General features: G+C 31.2%; 27 non-coding genes across 27 annotated transcripts; all 27 read left to right on the forward strand.

Annotated features, from left to right (window-relative positions):
• The first annotated feature begins 308 nt into the window (after positions 1 to 308).
• AT1G57210 lies at positions 309 to 390 on the forward strand. Its single transcript has one exon. It is a non-coding gene; the product is annotated as a tRNA-Ser (tRNA).
• A 251-nt stretch (positions 391 to 641) lies between these two features.
• On the forward strand, positions 642 to 726 carry AT1G57220. The gene is given in 2 exon segments: positions 642 to 679; positions 691 to 726. It is a non-coding gene; the product is annotated as a tRNA-Tyr (tRNA).
• A 373-nt stretch (positions 727 to 1,099) lies between these two features.
• AT1G57230 lies at positions 1,100 to 1,184 on the forward strand. Its single transcript is given in 2 exon segments — positions 1,100 to 1,137; positions 1,149 to 1,184. It is a non-coding gene; the product is annotated as a tRNA-Tyr (tRNA).
• A 473-nt stretch (positions 1,185 to 1,657) lies between these two features.
• AT1G57240 lies at positions 1,658 to 1,739 on the forward strand. The gene has a single exon. It is a non-coding gene; the product is annotated as a tRNA-Ser (tRNA).
• Positions 1,740 to 1,987: 248 nt separating this feature from the next.
• AT1G57250 lies at positions 1,988 to 2,072 on the forward strand. Its single transcript is given in 2 exon segments — positions 1,988 to 2,025; positions 2,037 to 2,072. It is a non-coding gene; the product is annotated as a tRNA-Tyr (tRNA).
• Positions 2,073 to 2,444: 372 nt separating this feature from the next.
• On the forward strand, positions 2,445 to 2,529 carry AT1G57260. Its single transcript is given in 2 exon segments — positions 2,445 to 2,482; positions 2,494 to 2,529. It is a non-coding gene; the product is annotated as a tRNA-Tyr (tRNA).
• A 659-nt stretch (positions 2,530 to 3,188) lies between these two features.
• Positions 3,189 to 3,270, forward strand: AT1G57270. Its single transcript has one exon. It is a non-coding gene; the product is annotated as a tRNA-Ser (tRNA).
• Positions 3,271 to 3,521: 251 nt separating this feature from the next.
• On the forward strand, positions 3,522 to 3,606 carry AT1G57280. Its single transcript is given in 2 exon segments — positions 3,522 to 3,559; positions 3,571 to 3,606. It is a non-coding gene; the product is annotated as a tRNA-Tyr (tRNA).
• Positions 3,607 to 3,979: 373 nt separating this feature from the next.
• Positions 3,980 to 4,064, forward strand: AT1G57290. Its single transcript is given in 2 exon segments — positions 3,980 to 4,017; positions 4,029 to 4,064. It is a non-coding gene; the product is annotated as a tRNA-Tyr (tRNA).
• Positions 4,065 to 4,537: 473 nt separating this feature from the next.
• On the forward strand, positions 4,538 to 4,619 carry AT1G57300. Its single transcript has one exon. It is a non-coding gene; the product is annotated as a tRNA-Ser (tRNA).
• A 248-nt stretch (positions 4,620 to 4,867) lies between these two features.
• Positions 4,868 to 4,952, forward strand: AT1G57310. The gene is given in 2 exon segments: positions 4,868 to 4,905; positions 4,917 to 4,952. It is a non-coding gene; the product is annotated as a tRNA-Tyr (tRNA).
• A 373-nt stretch (positions 4,953 to 5,325) lies between these two features.
• Positions 5,326 to 5,410, forward strand: AT1G57320. The gene is given in 2 exon segments: positions 5,326 to 5,363; positions 5,375 to 5,410. It is a non-coding gene; the product is annotated as a tRNA-Tyr (tRNA).
• A 659-nt stretch (positions 5,411 to 6,069) lies between these two features.
• On the forward strand, positions 6,070 to 6,151 carry AT1G57330. The gene has a single exon. It is a non-coding gene; the product is annotated as a tRNA-Ser (tRNA).
• Positions 6,152 to 6,402: 251 nt separating this feature from the next.
• AT1G57340 lies at positions 6,403 to 6,487 on the forward strand. Its single transcript is given in 2 exon segments — positions 6,403 to 6,440; positions 6,452 to 6,487. It is a non-coding gene; the product is annotated as a tRNA-Tyr (tRNA).
• Positions 6,488 to 6,860: 373 nt separating this feature from the next.
• AT1G57350 lies at positions 6,861 to 6,945 on the forward strand. Its single transcript is given in 2 exon segments — positions 6,861 to 6,898; positions 6,910 to 6,945. It is a non-coding gene; the product is annotated as a tRNA-Tyr (tRNA).
• A 473-nt stretch (positions 6,946 to 7,418) lies between these two features.
• On the forward strand, positions 7,419 to 7,500 carry AT1G57360. The gene has a single exon. It is a non-coding gene; the product is annotated as a tRNA-Ser (tRNA).
• Positions 7,501 to 7,748: 248 nt separating this feature from the next.
• Positions 7,749 to 7,833, forward strand: AT1G57370. Its single transcript is given in 2 exon segments — positions 7,749 to 7,786; positions 7,798 to 7,833. It is a non-coding gene; the product is annotated as a tRNA-Tyr (tRNA).
• Positions 7,834 to 8,206: 373 nt separating this feature from the next.
• On the forward strand, positions 8,207 to 8,291 carry AT1G57380. Its single transcript is given in 2 exon segments — positions 8,207 to 8,244; positions 8,256 to 8,291. It is a non-coding gene; the product is annotated as a tRNA-Tyr (tRNA).
• A 659-nt stretch (positions 8,292 to 8,950) lies between these two features.
• AT1G57390 lies at positions 8,951 to 9,032 on the forward strand. The gene has a single exon. It is a non-coding gene; the product is annotated as a tRNA-Ser (tRNA).
• A 251-nt stretch (positions 9,033 to 9,283) lies between these two features.
• Positions 9,284 to 9,368, forward strand: AT1G57400. The gene is given in 2 exon segments: positions 9,284 to 9,321; positions 9,333 to 9,368. It is a non-coding gene; the product is annotated as a tRNA-Tyr (tRNA).
• Positions 9,369 to 9,741: 373 nt separating this feature from the next.
• On the forward strand, positions 9,742 to 9,826 carry AT1G57410. Its single transcript is given in 2 exon segments — positions 9,742 to 9,779; positions 9,791 to 9,826. It is a non-coding gene; the product is annotated as a tRNA-Tyr (tRNA).
• A 473-nt stretch (positions 9,827 to 10,299) lies between these two features.
• Positions 10,300 to 10,381, forward strand: AT1G57420. The gene has a single exon. It is a non-coding gene; the product is annotated as a tRNA-Ser (tRNA).
• A 252-nt stretch (positions 10,382 to 10,633) lies between these two features.
• AT1G57430 lies at positions 10,634 to 10,718 on the forward strand. The gene is given in 2 exon segments: positions 10,634 to 10,671; positions 10,683 to 10,718. It is a non-coding gene; the product is annotated as a tRNA-Tyr (tRNA).
• Positions 10,719 to 11,093: 375 nt separating this feature from the next.
• AT1G57440 lies at positions 11,094 to 11,178 on the forward strand. Its single transcript is given in 2 exon segments — positions 11,094 to 11,131; positions 11,143 to 11,178. It is a non-coding gene; the product is annotated as a tRNA-Tyr (tRNA).
• A 658-nt stretch (positions 11,179 to 11,836) lies between these two features.
• AT1G57450 lies at positions 11,837 to 11,920 on the forward strand. The gene has a single exon. It is a non-coding gene; the product is annotated as a tRNA-Ser (tRNA).
• A 252-nt stretch (positions 11,921 to 12,172) lies between these two features.
• Positions 12,173 to 12,252, forward strand: AT1G57460. The gene is given in 2 exon segments: positions 12,173 to 12,210; positions 12,217 to 12,252. It is a non-coding gene; the product is annotated as a tRNA-Tyr (tRNA).
• Positions 12,253 to 12,627: 375 nt separating this feature from the next.
• AT1G57470 lies at positions 12,628 to 12,712 on the forward strand. The gene is given in 2 exon segments: positions 12,628 to 12,665; positions 12,677 to 12,712. It is a non-coding gene; the product is annotated as a tRNA-Tyr (tRNA).
• The last annotated feature ends 637 nt before the right edge of the window (positions 12,713 to 13,349 follow it).

Raw genomic sequence — 13,349 nt, forward strand, 5'->3', positions numbered from 1 at the left:
GTTGCACGATTTGTTTGGCTTTATTTTCAAGAATATAAACAATCATAGCACACTCTCAATATTACATGCATAAATATATCATCAAAGTTGCTCTTTAGAAATAATTTATTTTTTGAATTGAGAAAATATTATAAAAATTCAAAAAAATCAAGACAGCCAAATAGGTTTATGGTTCTGATCTTTTTTATTGTGTTCATAAACTATTTCATCCTTGGAATCTTCTACTTCTCACTCATGATCAAAATTTAGGATAGAGAATGGTATACGGTTTAGTCTATTTTGAAATAAAAGTTTAGTTTAGAGAAAAAGTGGAAGTGCCGGAGTGGTTATCGGGAATGACTAGAAATCATGGGGGCTTTGCCCGCGCAGGTTTGAATCTTGCCGTTTACGTTTTTATTTTGAGTGTTGGTAAGTTTTTAAAATAACTTATTGTGTTTTATGGATCGTTTTTCAATTTGAACGGTTTTCCATCATGTTACCGTTTTCAGTAAAATTTAGTATTGATAAAAAACTTTTAAAAAACAAGACAGCATGAAAGATATGAAGTCAACTTTTTTTCTATTCCTCTTCTTGATAAGTTTAAATTTGATTAAAAAGCTTTTTTTGAATCATCAACATGCATAAAGTGTTATAATACAAAACCGACCTTAGCTCAGTTGGTAGAGCGGAGGACTGTAGTTGACGCAGATAATCCTTAGGTCATTGGTTCGAATCCGGTAGGTCGGATCATAAAAGTTTAAAGATTTTTTTTTTCATTTCGTTTCAAAGAGTTTAGAGAAGAGTATAACTACAAACTCGTTTTTCTATGAGAAATTGTTTAAGAGAATTGCATAGCTATTGACTGTATTATCAGAAATGAGTGGGAAATCTCGAAGGAATTTTCACTGTATTTTAAACCGTTCAAGAGTAAACCCTCATTTTCGTATATTTACGAGATTTAGGCAAGATATTATGAGTTTTTCTAATATAATGTTTTTATAAATTCAAACTTTGTTTTCAAATTTTTAATAGAGACTCACTATGAGTATGCTAACTTAATACAAATCATTGTGCTGATAGAATATTTTGATCAGTACACATGCATGAAATAGAATACAATCCGACTTTAGCTCAGTTGGTAGAGCGGAGGACAGTAGAAGACGCAGATTATCCTTAGGTCACTGGTTCGAATCCGGTAGGTCGGAATTTGCTCCCACATGAGAGCTTTTTATTTTTCTTTTGTTGTAACATTAAGGTGTTTGAATTTTATAATAAACGGTTATATGCATAATTATATTCAAATGCTTGTGGGTTGTGCCTATAAGTTGTCAACGTTCATACAAGGGTAGTGAAATACCTTTTGGGACTCTGTTGCATGATTTGTTTGGCTTTATTTTCAAGAATATAAACAATCATAGCACAATCTCAATATTACATGCATAAATATATCATCAAAGTTGCTCTTTAGAAATAATTTATTTTTTGAATTGAGAAAATATTATAAAAATTTTAAAAAATCAAGACAGCCAAATAGGTTTATGGTTCTAATCTTTTTTATTGTGTTCATAAACTATTTCATCCTTGGAATCTTCTACTTCTCACTCATGATCAAAATTTAGGATAGAGAATGGTATATGGTTTAGTCTATTTTGAAATAAAAGTTTAGTTTAGAGAAAAAGTGGACGTGCCGGAGTGGTTATCGGGCATGACTAGAAATCATGTGGGCTTTGCCCGCGCAGGTTCGAATCCTGCCGTTCACGTTTTTATTTTGAGTGTTGGTAAGTTTTTAAAATTACTTATTGTGTTTTATGTATCGTCTTTGAATTTGAACAGTTTTCCATCATGTTACCGTTTTCAGTAAACTTTAGTATTGATAAAAAACCTTAAAAAAACAAGATAGCATGAAAGATATGAAGTCAACTTTCTTTCTACTCCTCTTCAAAAGTTTAAATTTGATTAAAAAGCTTCTCTTGAATCATCAACATGCATAAAGTGTTATAATACAAAACCGACCTTAGCTCAGTTGGTAGAGCGGAGGACTGTAGTTGACGCAGATAATCCTTAGGTCACTGGTTCGAATTCGGTAGGTCGGATCATTAAAATTGAAAGTTGTTTTTTCCATTTCGTTTCAAAGTGCTTAGACAAGAGTATAACTACAAACTCTTTTTCTATGAGAAATTGGTTTAAGAGAATTGCATAGCTATTGATCGTATTATCAGAAATGAGTGGGAAATCTCTAAGTAATTTTCACTGTAATTTAAACCGTTTAAGGGTAAACTCTCATTTTCGTATATTTACGAGATTTAGGCAAGATATTAAGTGTTTTTCTAATATAATGTTTTTATAAATTCAAACTTTGTTTACAAATTTGTAATAGAGACTCACTATGAGTATGCTAACTTAATACAAATCATTTTGCTGATAGAATATTTAGATCAGTACACATGCATGAAATATAATACAATCCGACCTTAGCTCAGTTGGTAGAGCGGAGGACTGTAGTAGACGCAGATTATCCTTAGGTCACTGGTTCGAATCCGGTAGGTCGGAATTTGCTCCCACATGAGAGCTTTTTATTTTTCTTTTGTTGTGACATTAAGGTTTTTAAATTTTATAATAAACGGTTATATGGTGGTCGACAATTAAACATACCGAAAAGTTTTGCTCGAATTCTTAAACGATCCGTATGTTTAGCTTTTTTCAATATTGATACGATGAAAAATGATTTAAAAGTGACTAAAAACTATGAGTTTTCTAATTTTCTTTGGTCAAACAAACATTTAGTTTTAGAGTTTTAAAAAGAACAAAAAATGTATGCATAATTATATTCAAATGCTTGTGGGTTGTGCCTATAAGTTGTCAACGTTCATACGAGGGTGGTGAAATACCTTTTCCAACTTTGTTGCACGATTTGTTTGGCTTTATTTTCAAGAATATAAACAATCATAGCACACTCTCAATATTACATGCATAAATATATCATCAAAGTTGCTCTTTAGAAATAATTTATTTTTTGAATTGAGAAAATATTATAAAAATTCAAAAAAATCAAGACAGCCAAATAGGTTTATGGTTCTAATCTTTTTTATTGTGTTCATAAACTATTTCATCCTTGGAATCTTCTACTTCTCACTCATGATCAAAATTTAGGATAGAGAATGGTATACGGTTTAGTCTATTTTGAAATAAAAGTTTAGTTTAGAGAAAAAGTGGACGTGCCGGAGTGGTTATCGGGAATGACTAGAAATCATGGGGGCTTTGCCCGCGCAGGTTTGAATCTTGCCGTTTACGTTTTTATTTTGAGTGTTGGTAAGTTTTTAAAATAACTTATTGTGTTTTATGGATCGTTTTTCAATTTGAACGGTTTTCCATCATGTTACCGTTTTCAGTAAAATTTAGTATTGATAAAAAACTTTTAAAAAACAAGACAGCATGAAAGATATGAAGTCAACTTTTTTTCTATTCCTCTTCTTGATAAGTTTAAATTTGATTAAAAAGCTTTTTTTGAATCATCAACATGCATAAAGTGTTATAATACAAAACCGACCTTAGCTCAGTTGGTAGAGCGGAGGACTGTAGTTGACGCAGATAATCCTTAGGTCATTGGTTCGAATCCGGTAGGTCGGATCATAAAAGTTTAAAGATTTTTTTTTTCATTTCGTTTCAAAGAGTTTAGAGAAGAGTATAACTACAAACTCGTTTTTCTATGAGAAATTGTTTAAGAGAATTGCATAGCTATTGACTGTATTATCAGAAATGAGTGGGAAATCTCGAAGGAATTTTCACTGTATTTTAAACCGTTCAAGAGTAAACCCTCATTTTCGTATATTTACGAGATTTAGGCAAGATATTATGAGTTTTTCTAATATAATGTTTTTATAAATTCAAACTTTGTTTTCAAATTTTTAATAGAGACTCACTATGAGTATGCTAACTTAATACAAATCATTGTGTTGATAGAATATTTTGATCAGTACACATGCATGAAATAGAATACAATCCGACCTTAGCTCAGTTGGTAGAGCGGAGGACAGTAGAAGACGCAGATTATCCTTAGGTCACAGGTTCGAATCCGGTAGGTCGGAATTTGCTCCCACATGAGAGCTTTTTATTTTTCTTTTGTTGTGACATTAAGGTGTTTGAATTTTATAATAAACGGTTATATGCATAATTATATTCAAATGCTTGTGGGTTGTGCCTATAAGTTGTCAACGTTCATACAAGGGTAGTGAAATACCTTTTCCCACTCTGTTGCACGATTTGTTTGGCTTTATTTTCAAGAATATAAACAATCATAGCACAATCTCAATATTACATGCATAAATATATCATCAAAGTTGCTCTTTAGAAATAATTTATTTTTTGAATTGAGAAAATATTATAAAAATTCTAAAAAATCAAGACAGCCAAATAGGTTTATGGTTCTAATCTTTTTTATTGTGTTCATAAACTATTTTATCCTTGGAATCTTCTACTTCTCACTCATGATCAAAATTTAGGATAAAGAATGGTATACGGTTTAGTCTATTTTGAAATAAAAGTTTAGTTTAGAGAAAAAGTGGACGTGCCGGAGTGGTTATCGGGCATGACTAGAAATCATGTGGGCTTTGCCCGCGCAGGTTCGAATCCTGCCGTTCACGTTTTTATTTTGAGTGTTGGTAAGTTCTTAAAATTACTTATTGTGTTTTATGTATTGTCTTTGAATTTGAACAGTTTTCCATCATGTTACCGTTTTCAGTAAACTTTAGTATTGATAAAAAACCTTAAAAAAACAAGATAGCATGAAAGATATGAAGTCAACTTTCTTTCTACTCCTCTTCATAAGTTTAAATTTGATTAAAAAGCTTCTCTTGAATCATCAACATGCATAAAGTGTTATAATACAAAACCAACCTTAGCTCAGTTGGTAGAGCGGAGGACTGTAGTTGACGCAGATAATCCTTAGGTCACTGGTTCGAATTTGGTAGGTCGGATCATTAAAATTGAAAGTTTTTTTTTTCCATTTCGTTTCAAAGTGCTTAGACAAGAGTATAACTACAAACTCTTTTTCTATGAGAAATTGGTTTAAGAGAATTGCATAGCTATTGATCGTATTATCAGAAATGAGTGGGAAATCTCTAAGTAATTTTCACTGTAATTTAAACCGTTTAAGGGTAAACCCTCATTTTCGTATATTTACGAGATTTAGGCAAGATATTAAGTGTTTTTCTAATATAATGTTTTTATAAATTCAAACTTTGTTTACAAATTTGTAATAGAGACTCACTATGAGTATGCTAACTTAATACAAATCATTTTGCTGATAGAATATTTAGATCAGTACACATGCATGAAATAGAATACAATCCGACCTTAGCTCAGTTGGTAGAGCGGAGGACTGTAGTAGACGCAGATTATCCTTAGGTCACTGGTTCGAATCCGGTAGGTCGGAATTTGCTCCCACATGAGAGCTTTTTATTTTTCTTTCGTTGTGACATTAAGGTTTTTAAATTTTATAATAAACGGTTATATGGTGGTCGACAATTAAACATACCGAAAAGTTTTGCTCGAATTCTTAAACGATCCGTATGTTTAGCTTTTTTCAATATTGATACGATGAAAAATGATTTAAAAGTGACTAAAAACTATGAGTTTTCTAATTTTCTTTGGTCAAACAAACATTTAGTTTTAGAGTTTTAAAAAGAACAAAAAATGTATGCATAATTATATTCAAATGCTTGTGGGTTGTGCCTATAAGTTGTCAACGTTCATACAAGGGTGGTGAAATACCTTTTCCAACTTTGTTGCACGATTTGTTTGGCTTTATTTTCAAGAATATAAACAATCATAGCACACTCTCAATATTACATGCATAAATATATCATCAAAGTTGCTCTTTAGAAATAATTTATTTTTTGAATTGAGAAAATATTATAAAAATTCAAAAAAATCAAGACAGCCAAATAGGTTTATGGTTCTAATCTTTTTTATTGTGTTCATAAACTATTTCATCCTTGGAATCTTCTACTTCTCACTCATGATCAAAATTTAGGATAGAGAATGGTATACGGTTTAGTCTATTTTGAAATAAAAGTTTAGTTTAGAGAAAAAGTGGACGTGCCGGAGTGGTTATCGGGAATGACTAGAAATCATGGGGGCTTTGCCCGCGCAGGTTTGAATCTTGCCGTTTACGTTTTTATTTTGAGTGTTGGTAAGTTTTTAAAATAACTTATTGTGTTTTATGGATCGTTTTTCAATTTGAACGGTTTTCCATCATGTTACCGTTTTCAGTAAAATTTAGTATTGATAAAAAACTTTTAAAAAACAAGACAGCATGAAAGATATGAAGTCAACTTTTTTTCTATTCCTCTTCTTGATAAGTTTAAATTTGATTAAAAAGCTTTTTTTGAATCATCAACATGCATAAAGTGTTATAATACAAAACCGACCTTAGCTCAGTTGGTAGAGCGGAGGACTGTAGTTGACGCAGATAATCCTTAGGTCATTGGTTCGAATCCGGTAGGTCGGATCATAAAAGTTTAAAGATTTTTTTTTTCATTTCGTTTCAAAGAGTTTAGAGAAGAGTATAACTACAAACTCGTTTTTCTATGAGAAATTGTTTAAGAGAATTGCATAGCTATTGACTGTATTATCAGAAATGAGTGGGAAATCTCGAAGGAATTTTCACTGTATTTTAAACCGTTCAAGAGTAAACCCTCATTTTCGTATATTTACGAGATTTAGGCAAGATATTATGAGTTTTTCTAATATAATGTTTTTATAAATTCAAACTTTGTTTTCAAATTTTTAATAGAGACTCACTATGAGTATGCTAACTTAATACAAATCATTGTGTTGATAGAATATTTTGATCAGTACACATGCATGAAATAGAATACAATCCGACCTTAGCTCAGTTGGTAGAGCGGAGGACAGTAGAAGACGCAGATTATCCTTAGGTCACAGGTTCGAATCCGGTAGGTCGGAATTTGCTCCCACATGAGAGCTTTTTATTTTTCTTTTGTTGTGACATTAAGGTGTTTGAATTTTATAATAAACGGTTATATGCATAATTATATTCAAATGCTTGTGGGTTGTGCCTATAAGTTGTCAACGTTCATACAAGGGTAGTGAAATACCTTTTCCCACTCTGTTGCACGATTTGTTTGGCTTTATTTTCAAGAATATAAACAATCATAGCACAATCTCAATATTACATGCATAAATATATCATCAAAGTTGCTCTTTAGAAATAATTTATTTTTTGAATTGAGAAAATATTATAAAAATTCTAAAAAATCAAGACAGCCAAATAGGTTTATGGTTCTAATCTTTTTTATTGTGTTCATAAACTATTTTATCCTTGGAATCTTCTACTTCTCACTCATGATCAAAATTTAGGATAAAGAATGGTATACGGTTTAGTCTATTTTGAAATAAAAGTTTAGTTTAGAGAAAAAGTGGACGTGCCGGAGTGGTTATCGGGCATGACTAGAAATCATGTGGGCTTTGCCCGCGCAGGTTCGAATCCTGCCGTTCACGTTTTTATTTTGAGTGTTGGTAAGTTCTTAAAATTACTTATTGTGTTTTATGTATTGTCTTTGAATTTGAACAGTTTTCCATCATGTTACCGTTTTCAGTAAACTTTAGTATTGATAAAAAACCTTAAAAAAACAAGATAGCATGAAAGATATGAAGTCAACTTTCTTTCTACTCCTCTTCATAAGTTTAAATTTGATTAAAAAGCTTCTCTTGAATCATCAACATGCATAAAGTGTTATAATACAAAACCAACCTTAGCTCAGTTGGTAGAGCGGAGGACTGTAGTTGACGCAGATAATCCTTAGGTCACTGGTTCGAATTTGGTAGGTCGGATCATTAAAATTGAAAGTTTTTTTTTTCCATTTCGTTTCAAAGTGCTTAGACAAGAGTATAACTACAAACTCTTTTTCTATGAGAAATTGGTTTAAGAGAATTGCATAGCTATTGATCGTATTATCAGAAATGAGTGGGAAATCTCTAAGTAATTTTCACTGTAATTTAAACCGTTTAAGGGTAAACCCTCATTTTCGTATATTTACGAGATTTAGGCAAGATATTAAGTGTTTTTCTAATATAATGTTTTTATAAATTCAAACTTTGTTTACAAATTTGTAATAGAGACTCACTATGAGTATGCTAACTTAATACAAATCATTTTGCTGATAGAATATTTAGATCAGTACACATGCATGAAATAGAATACAATCCGACCTTAGCTCAGTTGGTAGAGCGGAGGACTGTAGTAGACGCAGATTATCCTTAGGTCACTGGTTCGAATCCGGTAGGTCGGAATTTGCTCCCACATGAGAGCTTTTTATTTTTCTTTCGTTGTGACATTAAGGTTTTTAAATTTTATAATAAACGGTTATATGGTGGTCGACAATTAAACATACCGAAAAGTTTTGCTCGAATTCTTAAACGATCCGTATGTTTAGCTTTTTTCAATATTGATACGATGAAAAATGATTTAAAAGTGACTAAAAACTATGAGTTTTCTAATTTTCTTTGGTCAAACAAACATTTAGTTTTAGAGTTTTAAAAAGAACAAAAAATGTATGCATAATTATATTCAAATGCTTGTGGGTTGTGCCTATAAGTTGTCAACGTTCATACAAGGGTGGTGAAATACCTTTTCCAACTTTGTTGCACGATTTGTTTGGCTTTATTTTCAAGAATATAAACAATCATAGCACACTCTCAATATTACATGCATAAATATATCATCAAAGTTGCTCTTTAGAAATAATTTATTTTTTGAATTGAGAAAATATTATAAAAATTCAAAAAAATCAAGACAGCCAAATAGGTTTATGGTTCTAATCTTTTTTATTGTGTTCATAAACTATTTCATCCTTGGAATCTTCTACTTCTCACTCATGATCAAAATTTAGGATACAGAATGGTATACGGTTTAGTCTATTTTGAAATAAAAGTTTAGTTTAGAGAAAAAGTGGACGTGCCGGAGTGGTTATCGGGAATGACTAGAAATCATGGGGGCTTTGCCCGCGCAGGTTTGAATCTTGCCGTTTACGTTTTTATTTTGAGTGTTGGTAAGTTTTTAAAATAACTTATTGTGTTTTATGGATCGTTTTTCAATTTGAACGGTTTTCCATCATGTTACCGTTTTCAGTAAAATTTAGTATTGATAAAAAACTTTTAAAAAACAAGACAGCATGAAAGATATGAAGTCAACTTTTTTTCTATTCCTCTTCTTGATAAGTTTAAATTTGATTAAAAAGCTTTTTTTGAATCATCAACATGCATAAAGTGTTATAATACAAAACCGACCTTAGCTCAGTTGGTAGAGCGGAGGACTGTAGTTGACGCAGATAATCCTTAGGTCATTGGTTCGAATCCGGTAGGTCGGATCATAAAAGTTTAAAGATTTTTTTTTTCATTTCGTTTCAAAGAGTTTAGAGAAGAGTATAACTACAAACTCGTTTTTCTATGAGAAATTGTTTAAGAGAATTGCATAGCTATTGACTGTATTATCAGAAATGAGTGGGAAATCTCGAAGGAATTTTCACTGTATTTTAAACCGTTCAAGAGTAAACCCTCATTTTCGTATATTTACGAGATTTAGGCAAGATATTATGAGTTTTTCTAATATAATGTTTTTATAAATTCAAACTTTGTTTTCAAATTTTTAATAGAGACTCACTATGAGTATGCTAACTTAATACAAATCATTGTGCTGATAGAATATTTTGATCAGTACACATGCATGAAATAGAATACAATCCGACCTTAGCTCAGTTGGTAGAGCGGAGGACAGTAGAAGACGCAGATTATCCTTAGGTCATAGGTTCGAATCCGGTAGGTCGGAATTTGCTCCCACATGAGAGCTTTTTATTTTTCTTTTGTTGTGACATTAAGGTGTTTGAATTTTATAATAAACGGTTATATGCATAATTATATTCAAATGCTTGTGGGTTGTGCCTATAAGTTGTCAACGTTCATACAAGGGTAGTGAAATAACCTTTCCCACTCTGTTGCACGATTTGTTTGGCTTTATTTTCAAGAATATAAACAATTATAGCGCAATCTCAATATTACATGCATAAATATATCATCAAAGTTGCTCTTTAGAAATAATTTATTTTTTGATATGAGAAAATATTATAAAAATTCAAAACAATCAAGACAGCCAAATAGGTTTATGGTTCTAATCTTTTTTATTTTGTTCATAAACTGCGTCATCCTTGTAATTTTCTACTTCTCACTCATGATCAAAATTTAGGATAGAGAATGGTATACGGTTTAGTCTATTTTGAAATAAAAGTTTAGTTTAGAGAAAAAGTGGACGTGCCGGAGTGGTTATCGGGAATGACTAGAAATCATGGAGGCTTTGCCCGCGCACGTTTGAATCTTGCCGTTTACGTTTTTATTTTGAGTGTTGGTAAGTTTTTAAAATAACTTATTGTGTTTTATGGATCGTTTTTGAATTTGAACGGTTTTCCATCATGTTACCGTTTTCAGTAAAATTTAGTATTGATAAAAAAACCTTAAAAAAACAAGATAGCATGAAAGATATGAAGTCAACTTTCTTTCTACTCCTCTTCTTGATAAGTTTAAATTTGATTAAAAAGCTTCTCTTGAATCATCAACATGCATAAAGTGTTATAATACAAAACCGACCTTAGCTCAGTTGGTAGAGCGGAGGACTGTAGTTGAAGCAGATAATCCTTAGGTCACTGGTTCGAATCCGGTAGGTCGGATCATTAAAATTGAAAGTTTTTTTTTTTCCATTTCGTTTCAAAGTGCTTAGACAAGAGTATAACTACAAACTCGTTTTTCTATGAGAAATTGGTTTAAGAGAATTGCATAGCTATTGATTGTATTATCAGAAATGAGTGGGAAATCTCTAAGTAATTTTCACTGTATTTTAAACCGTTTAAGAGTAAACCCTCATTTTCGTATATTTACGAGCTTTAGGCAAGATATTAAGTGTTTTTCAAATATAATGTTTTAATAAATTCAAACTTTGTTTACAAATTTGTAATAGAGACTCACTATGACTATGCTAACTTAATACAAATCATTGTGTTGATAGAATATTTAGATCAGTACACATGCATGAAATAGAATACAATCCGACCTTAGCTCAGTTGGTAGAGCGGAGGACTGTAGTAGACGCAGATTATCCTTAGGTCACTGGTTCGAATCCGGTAGGTCGGAATTTGCTCCCACATGAGAGCTTTTTATTTTTCTTTTGTTGTGACATTAAGGTGTTTGAATTTTATAATAAACGGTTATATGGTGGTCGACAATTCAACATACCGAAAAGTTTTGCTCGTATTCTTAAATGATCCGTATGTTTAGCTTTTTTCAATATTGATACGATGAGAAATGATTTAAAAGTGAGTAAAAACTATGAGTTTTCTAATTTTCTTTGGTCAAACAAACATTTAGTTTTAAAGTTTTAAAAAGAACAAAAAATGTGTGCATAATTATGTTCAAATGCTTGTGGGTTGTGCCTATAAGTTGTCAACGTTCATACAAGGGTAGTGAAATACCCTTTCCCACTCTGTTGCACGATTTGTTTGGCTTTATTTTCAAGAATATAAACAATCATAGCACAATCTCAATATTACATGCATAAATATATCATCAAAGTTGCTCTTTAGAAATAATTTATTTTTGAATTGAGAAAATATTATAAAAATTCTAAAAAATCAAGACAGCCAAATAGGTTTATGGTTCTAATCTTTTTTATTTTGTTCATAAACTGGGTCATCCTTGTAATCTTCTACTTCTCACTCATGATCAAAATTTAGGATAGAGAATGGTATACGGTTTAGTCTATTTTGAAATAAAAGTTTAGTTTAGAGAAAAAGTGGACATGCCGGAGTGGTGTTATCGGGCATAACTAGAAATCATGTGGGCTTTGCCCGCGCAGGTTCGAATCATGCCGTTTACGTTTTTATTTTGAGTGTTGGTAAGTTTTTAAAATTACTTATTGTGTTTTATGGATCGTTTTAGAATTTGAACAGTTTTCCATCATGTTACTGTTTTCAGTAAAATTTAGTATTGATAAAAAAAACTTTAAAAAACAAGATAGCATGAAAGATATGAAGTCAACTTTCTTTCTACTCCTCTTCTTGATAAGTTTAAATTTGATTAAAAAGTTTCTCTCGAATCATCAACATGCATAAAGTGTTATAATACAAAACCGACCTTAGCTCTGTTGGTATAGCGGAGGACTGTAGTTGACGCATCCTTAGGTCACTGGTTCGAATTCGGTAGGTCGGATCATTAAAATTGAAAGTTTTTTTTTTTCCATTTCGTTTCAAAGTGCTTAGACAAGAGTATAACTACAAACTCGTTTTTCTATGAGAAATTGGTTTAAGAGAATTGCATAGCTATTGATTGTATTATCAGAAATGAGTGGGAAATCTCGAAGTAATTTTCACTGTATTTTAAACCGTTTAAGGGTAAACCCTCATTTTCGTATATTTACGAGCTTTAGGCAAGATATTAAGTGTTTTTCTAATATAATGTTTTTATAAATTCAAACTTTGTTTACAAATTTGTAATAGAGACTCACTATGAGTATGCTAACTTAATACAAATCATTGTGTTGATAGAATATTTAGATCAGTACACATGCATGAAATAGAATACAATCCGACCTTAGCTCAGTTGGTAGAGCGGAGGACTGTAGTAGACGCAGATTATCCTTAGGTCACTGGTTCGAATCCGGTAGGTCGGAATTTGCTCCCACACGAGATCTTTTTATTTTTCTTTCGTTGTGACATTAAGGTTTTTAAATTTTATAATAAACGGTTATATGGTGGTCGACAATTAAACATACCGAAAAGTTTTGCTCGAATTCTTAAACGATCCGTATGTTTAGCTTTTTTCAATATTGATACGATGAAAAATGATTTAAAAGTGACTAAAAACTATGAGTTTTCTAATTTTCTTTGGTCAAACAAACATTTAGTTTTAGAGTTTTAAAAAGAACAAAAAATGTATGCATAATTATATTCAAATGCTTGTGGGTTGTGCCTATAAGTTGTCAACGTTCATACAAGGGTAGTGAAATAACCTTTCCCACTCTGTTGCACGATTTGTTTGGCTTTATTTTCAAGAATATAAACAATTATAGCGCAATCTCAATATTACATGCATAAATATATCATCAAAGTTGCTCTTTAGAAATAATTTATTTTTTGATATGAGAAAATATTATAAAAATTCAAAACAATCAAGACAGCCAAATAGGTTTATGGTTCTAATCTTTTTTATTTTGTTCATAAACTGCGTCATCCTTGTAATTTTCTACTTCTCACTCATGATCAAAATTTAGGATAGAGAATGGTATACGGTTTAGTCTATTTTGAAAT

Source organism: Arabidopsis thaliana (assembly GCF_000001735.4).
Source record: "Arabidopsis thaliana chromosome 1 sequence".
Classification (NCBI taxonomy): Eukaryota; Viridiplantae; Streptophyta; class Magnoliopsida; order Brassicales; family Brassicaceae; genus Arabidopsis; species Arabidopsis thaliana.